Genomic DNA, 8,092 nt, shown 5'->3' on the forward strand with positions numbered 1-8,092 from the left:
ACGGGGACAACCCACTGGACAGGGACACCCTACTGGACAGGAACGCCTCACTGGACAGGGACAACCGACGCAGGGCGACGCATAACGATATTCGGTAACGTGCAGAGCCCAAAGACATTCGATTTCCTCAAAGACGTTGTAGATGCCTTTGGTCTAAGCGATGCATGGATAAAAACGAACACAGATGTACGGAAATACATGCGTAAGGCACGACTCAGTTGTAACCATATCTCGCGTAGGTTTAATTAACACAAGCGACGCTTTCCACGAGGGCGGATCGAAGCTGTCACGTGTTATACGAGAAGGGTGCCTGTCAGACCATAGCATGGAAGAGCTCGCCGTCCGCTTCCGTCAAGTAGAACGAGGGCCGAGGTTCTGAAAGTTTGATACTGATCGTCTGAATGATAAGCGCTTTTCCAAAATCAGAAGGAAAATTGTGGAAAGTATTGAACTAGATTGTCAGCATGGCATTCCTAGGCATCTTGCTCTACCCATGATACTGTGCACCATTAAAAGAGAAATAGGTAACTTTTATGCACAAAAAAGAGATGACTAACTGTAAACTACACGACGTTGGAAGGAACAGAGCGCAGTTCGAGTGGACCCAGCGGACGTCAGTGCGTGCGGACCAAAACCGGGACCGGAATGAACAAAAACCAAAGGAGAAAAAAAAACAGGACAGTGCATGCTTTAATGAAAAAAAAGAGATTTGGCTCAACATGGGAAATGGCTCTTTATCATGTAAGCACCACGGATCAGCTAGCAACGTATGCACTAAGCGTCAGTAGTTCAATGAAACGGTCTTCTAACGGAACTTTTTCCTCAGAGGGGTCTGAAACAGGGCTGCCTTCATAGCTCCGCTTCACATGCCCCTCCGCTTCTTAGCTCCGCTTCATTTGTGCTCAGCGTGAAGCCATGAACATGCGCAATCCAATCGGATGCATGTGGCAAAGGCACAAAGTCGATGAGCCAGAAATGAGGATCTGGCTTTCTCCGATGATGTGACACTGCCAATCCAGAGGTCGGGAAGCCACTTCTGGTTTCAAGTGGTTTCTCTCACAAAGTGAGAGAGAAGCCATTTCAATATTCAAGAAGTTTGGCAAAGGTAAGGGATTCACCTGAATCTAAGTTAGACCATAGTAAAAAGTATTGGATTGACATCAGATCTAGGTAAATCGTTATGTCCTGATCACGGGTTGCATTAAGGACCCATTGACACACTTGCTGTGGAGACTGCACACGCTATTCACTGACTCACCACACCGACTAATTACGAAAAAACCGTTAAGCAGCGTTAAACCAGTGACTGAGTAGGAGTCTCACAGTGGCCCCCAAGAACACCTAGTCTGGTCTCTGATGAATTTTATCGCCATCAATTTTTTTCTCGAGATTTACATATATGAGAAGAATTTGACTTTACACAAGCGATTAGCAGGTGGAATTAGACGTGGGGCAGCCCTCTCCAACTTCCTTGAGTACTGACGTTGAGGCCGGCACTAGGTCACTAACAGACAAACTAAACAAAAAACAAAAAAACAAAACAAAAACAGCTTGCATGCCTCGCATCTGTTGTCGCGACCGGTGTTTGGAAAGGTATTCCCCCCAAAGGCAAAAGTTCGATCGAAGCTGGTGTGTTTTTTAATCTTGCCAGACTTAGAGGGGGAAATCATGAAAGATATTGAACTAATCAGGTTTTATCTGGTATGGAAAGAAGTCAAAAACTAAGAACAGGTATAGGACGGCTCTAGATACCTAGATGAATCTGAAGCGTCAGGTGTACAAGCTCAAGCTCAAGCCTCAAAATAGCATGAATGAAAAGGTTGCTACCAGGGGTGGAACTTTGCATTTTCATTGGAGGGGGGTGGGGGGGGGGCGAGTCCGTCAACCCTGACCATCCTCTTTCCAACTGCCATTTTTTCAAGAATTGTGTCTAATTTGTTGCCCGGTCATAATTTGGAGTTGATATAAGGAAGAAAGGCATGCAGCTCCTGTTTTTTTTTCGGTATCACGCGCACAAAGTAATTGCTTTGAGTTAACAACCTACAGTACACATGGAGATGCCGATTAAACGTCCTTGTTGTGCTACACAACTATTATATTGACAGTACTCTATATAACGAGCTGCGCTCATCCCCAACAGCTCGCTTCTTGGGGATGAGCGCGAAACAGCACATGGACGTTTGTATTTTAGAAATGTTTCTTCATAGACGTCTCAAAGCTTCTGAAAATTTGGAATACCGATTTTGCATTCTGTTTTGGTTCCAAGATGGATTATTTGCTGGAGAAGAACCAGGCCACAGAACCTGCTTGTCATAGTAGACACTGCACGTGCCCATAAATGGTGCCGTTTCTAGGCCGTTCCAGAAGGCTGCGGGAAGGCAGTGATTTTAGGTGGCTGTTGAGCTTCTTCCGGAAGTAGCAGTCACTGGCGCTTAAGAAAATGCTTCTTTGAATGATGTGATGGCAATGCTCCAGAACTGTCTAAATTTGATGACCTCATCCTGCTAGTAACCGAACAATACAGACAAGGGTGTATCCTAAAGGTGGGTGGTAGACATGAGGGTCATGTCACCTTTCCTTTGGGCCACTTTTGGACGACCCCTGTGGGCCACACCAAAAACTCAATTCGAAACCACATAGCCTATACTTCCAAGAGGCACCAGATTTCAGGGACACCGCAAGGGGTCCGAAATTTCCGTTTTCGGGTTGCGCCAAATTCCAGGGGCACCACAATATTTGTACATTGTCTATTTAGCAAAATCCTGGATCGGCCCATTCGGCAAAGGAGCACTAAAACCGCGATTTCTGAAACCAGAAGCTTCGTTTCAAGATGCACCCAATTCTAGAGGGCTCCATGAAGGGACGCGAACCTTCATTCTCACCAGGCACCTCCTACCCCGAACGAAATCCTGGGACTCAGACGAGGTGCCCCAAAAACCTTTTTTTCGAGGCAACACGACCTTTGTTTCTAAGAGTGGTTTCTGTGCGTTTCACAGCAATGAAATTCCAGATCGGTACTTTCTTTGGCGTTCGGCCAAGTGGCACCAACATTTTTCATTTCAGGGAGCCATAACCTTTATCTTCCAAAGGCACCCAATTCCAAGGGGCACTTCGGTGGGTCCCAAAATGTTTATCTTTAATGTCCAACAGATTGCATTGCATCGCAAAAAATTACATGGCCTGTGGCGCTTCATAGGCGAAATCATGGATTGACCCATTCGGCGAAGGGACAACAAAACCTCACTTTCGCGGCACCAAAACATTTGTTTACGATTGATATCAAGCCCAAGTGGACTATTGGAAGGGTCGCGAAACCTTCATTATAAGGGATACCAATATTTCTTTGCTTTCTTCCAGACCAAATTCTAGATCGACCCCTTGCACAAAGAGGCGCCACAAACCTTCAATGCAGAGGATCATAAACATTATTTAAGCAAGCATCCGATTTCATGGGCCACCACAATGGGATCCAAAATGTTTTTCAAAGACAACAAAGGTCAGGGCACCGCAATGTTAGCACCCCCCATGGGGGAAATCCGAGATCAGCCCATTCGGCGACAGACCGCGAAAACTCTTATTTTGGGGCACCATAAGTTTATTGTTAAGTAGGCAACTAATCCGAACGGGCCATTTCAAGGATTTTTTTACATTTTTATTTTCGTATGACACCAAAATCAGGGGATGCACAATTTATATGTGCTCCACCCTGACGAAATCCTATGTCAGACCTCTCGTCGAAGAGATTTCCAATGCCTTCATTTCAGGCATCACGACCTGTATTTTGAGGAGGGGCTCACTATAAGGGAGGCACCACGAGGGCCTCGGAACCCTTTAATTTCAAGTGGCGTCAAAACGAAGAGGGCACAGAAATAGCCCCGTGTTTTATTTTCACGAGGAGCCAATGCGCAACTATCGGTAGGACAGGGAGGGACATTTGTCCTACCTCCGGTCTTAACGTCCCGAGGTCCCGGGAACCCTATGGGTCCCAAGGGAGCGACAGCCAAGGATCCGTACGAAGGAACAAGCAAAATGGACGAGCCTTATAGAACCTGGAGCGAAACTTGCCCTCAGTGCTCTCAGTTCTCAGAATGCCCTCAGTATGTGGAAAGGTGTGCCCTATGTCGAACGAGTGCGCTGACCAGTCCAAACATTCGGCGACCTCGTTATACGGGTGCACCCGGACACCAAATTTACAGGGTGTGTTTGCCTATACGTGAAAGAATTTAGAGTAAGGTTTGAGGTTCCTGGATCATGTTTTTCGAGTAGAATAAGGTCAAACAAGGTCAAGCCCCAGGTTGGTCTCCAAAGTGCCTCAAAGCCCAGACCACTGTTTCAAGCAAAAGGTCACATGCTCATTCAAGATCAATCACCCTGTTTGACGTTTCGAAGTACATTATGACCAAAATCATACAAGACTGCCCTGGGTTCTGCATTTGAATAAGCGACAAAGATTTCGTTAAGCAGTATGTTTCTAAAAACAAAACGTTGACCTCGGTCATTTAGGTCAGTGACCTATTATAACCTTTAAGAAGTCCATGGAAGATGTATAGTGCGGTTTCTACTGTCAACAAATTTGAAATGAGCGCCACAAACTATCCAACACAGCAAGCCATAGAGTAATAAATCAAGTTGGTTCTGACCTTGGTCTGACCTTCCTACTTGACCTTGGGTCAACGCAATTCGCTCATTCAATATTTGTAGTGCCTAACAAAGCATCTCAGAGATGTATGGCTTTGTCAAACACTCCGTTATTATATCAGATTGGACGATTCCCTAGAAATTGCCTTCGCTGAAATTATGGCCTGACTTTGACCTGCCATACGTAAGCAACCTTACAAGGTACATCTAAATTGTTGATGTCAAACGATCCGCTATTCAATTGTCTACAGCTATGCAAAATTTGGCGCGGCTACGCCGCGGCGTTCGGAAACCATTCTAGAAAGATCTTCGGGGAATCAATGTGACCCCTCCCATAGTTATATAGTTATATATATATATATCTAGTATATATAATAGTGATATCTATAGTTGGCATATATTGTGTCTATTTGACTATATATATATATATATATATATATATATATATATATATATATATATATATATATATATATATATATATATATATATATATATATTCCAGACTGTTCCACTCATGTTGACACTGCAATCTATGCCGTGACGGATCTGGTCACTAAACGGCATGCGGTCATAGATGAGTTTGTTTTCACCCAAAATCCAAATAAAATGTTACCGTTTTTCAATATTTATTTTTCCATCCGCACCAGAAACTTTAACTATTCCATATCATCCACCTTGTCGGTTAACTTTACCCGGATTCGCCGTTATTTGTGACACCGGACGCGAACGGGCGGGAGAGGGAGGGTTGGGTTGGGTGCGAGCCCCTGCCGCTACAAAATTAAGAATGATTGAACTTCACAGGAACGCCCATTCCATTGGCCTCAGCAAGCTCTCGCGGCTGGTCGAAGCTTTATATTGCTTGATCACGAATCAACCACGCTAGGCCAGGTCAAAGTTAATATTTTACCGAAAATCGGACTATTTCTGCTTTATATGCCACTATTTACAAAATCATGCAACATAACAGCATGCACCTAGCAAAGACAATTTCTTGTTCACTTTGGATTATGCTAGTATGTAGCGTTTTACAGCACAGCGTTTCTTTGAAAACGTTTCTACTGAGAAACAAAACATTTTCTGCTTTGACCTGGGCTAGCTGCGGCCTAGAGCGAGACAAGATTGCGTTGTTAAAGGGACGGTTACACGACACGCCGAGGCAATATTAGCAAAAAAAGCATAGGTCGATGCAACTCCTTCCCCTATCTAGGCGAGGATAAATCTCCAGGACTTGGCAGACCCAACCCAACCAATCTCCAAAATCATCACATAAAAATGTGTGCGCAGACGGTTAACGTCAGTACACCCTCACCTACGTAACTCACGACAGGTAAATACACGATGCATTGATAAGTCCTCTTTGGGTTGGTCCCAAAGGTGGAAAGCTATACGGCTTCACATGCCTCGCATCCTGGCAGGGGGAGTGGCTGCCGCGGGGAGTAGGACCTCACCTCCGGTTCCCCAGACACGCAGCTTAACCGCCGCGCTACCGTAGTCATCCGGGCTTCATCCGCTTATGTGTATGGATCATCCCTGTGACGATAGCAACTTCGTCCGTCATCATTCTGGGCCTGCCAAGGTCTGGCGATTTTATCAGCGATGTGGTTGAATTTGGATTCGTATACGTTTTTCTAAAGGTTTTGTCTAAGCCTTTGAATAGATGAGTTTCTGGGATCAGAGCTCACGTGTTAAGTGCTAAGTGCTAATCACTCCAGTGCTAGGCACTACTTGTTGTATAAACCCTGACCCCTACCATCTGATGCTCTGCAATCAGATGGTAGGGGTCAGGTCAGGTGGTAGGGGTCCATACTAATGCAATGGACAGGGCAACAGCAGAATCTAGAGACAAAAGTTTAACGCCGCAATACTCAGTACGGTCCGTCCTGCCCCTCTGACGTCAACTGACCTTTAACGCGACCGCTGCCACCGGCCCCAGGCCATACCTGTCAGTGCAAATTGCGAGCGCCTAAGCGACTCAAACGCACAGCGCCTCGGTTGGGTGGAGCGGAGGGCAGGCGGCCTGACCAACTGAGCCACCGGGACGGACGTCTGGTAGCAAACGCTTTGCATCCGCACGTAATCGCATTTGGCGCGCAACTTCCATGGCAGCGTATAATACAATTAACGCTGCTGTCGGTCGAAGCCCAGTGGCAAAAAGCAACCAGGGTTCGAACCTCACTGGCCCCACTGGTGGTTACGCGCATGCTTATACAGCATGGCGAATCGGACAGTACCGCATTGTCACCTCGTCCAACACTACCTCTCAGCACATCAAACGTGCTGCGCCGCCGCGCTGTCCGGTGCTCACCAAACCAGACGGCTTTGTGTGGTCCTACTGGTCCAGTGGTCCAGTGCTCCCCAAACCAGAAGGCATTGTGTCGTCCTACTGTCCAACGCCAAGCACACTGGATGGCGCTACGTCTGGCAGGCCCCGCACTGTCAGTCTCTAGCACTGTCAGTCCCACTGTCAGTCCAACTGTCAGTCCCAGCACAGTCAGTCCCACTTTCCAGTCGCCAGCAGTCAGTCTCACTGACATTTCGCAGGACGTCAGATCATGTTGTGATGTTTTCGCCGTCCATTCGTCAGTACATCAGACAGTGCTGTGCTTACGTGGGTCGTTTTCCTGCTACGACTACCATTCTTTCCTACAACGATGTTTCCATTTAAGTCACATTCGGCGTGTTTAGTGATCCTTATGTCCCTATCACCCGAGAATTTGCAATATTGTCTGTATATGTCCCGATATTTTATTTCAATTCAGTGTGCAGAGTTTCAGGCATTCGTTTTGAATGCAATGGACAGAGTTTCATGGTGACGTTCTATGAGTCACTTCCAGTCGAATGGCGAAAGCGTTTGTATTCTTTTATTGAAACTACCCTCGTCCATTTTAACGGAAGATACATCGAAGGCGAAGGTGCACGTAGCTTGATAACATAAAACCCCGCCAAAAATCTAGCCTGGTCGCGATCTAATCTTGTCTAGTCTAGTCGCGAAGGTTAGTATAAACTCTTATGCCGCGTTTGATGAGCATGCTTGCACGAAACCATTCCCAAACCGCTTTTCAGGTCAAGGTCATAAACCCATGCTTTTCTGCATTACGAGGTCCTACGCCGATACAAACTGACAATCGACGTACTGAGAACTATTTGCTGGAATATGATATCAAGAAATCACTAAATTACGAGTATGCTAGAAAAATACCCCATGTTTTTACGACTACTCATGTTCACGCGTCGAGACTTCACTCATGGTTTGAGGACAGAATGTCTACCATATATATATATATATATATATATATATATATATATATAAACTGTCAATACCTTGCTCTTCCACCTGCAGAAAATGCTTGTTCAGACCGCACTGGTCATGATGGGATCCGTGACGCCAAGCTCCGTTTTAAGAAAATGAGATAAATGGTCAAATGACGGTAAGTAGGCCAAAATAGGTGAC

The sequence above is a fragment of the Pollicipes pollicipes genome, unplaced genomic scaffold (assembly GCF_011947565.3).
Source record: "Pollicipes pollicipes isolate AB1234 unplaced genomic scaffold, Ppol_2.1 Scaffold_3447;HRSCAF=4054_pilon_pilon_pilon, whole genome shotgun sequence".
In the NCBI taxonomy this organism is placed as follows: domain Eukaryota; kingdom Metazoa; phylum Arthropoda; class Thecostraca; order Pollicipedomorpha; family Pollicipedidae; genus Pollicipes; species Pollicipes pollicipes.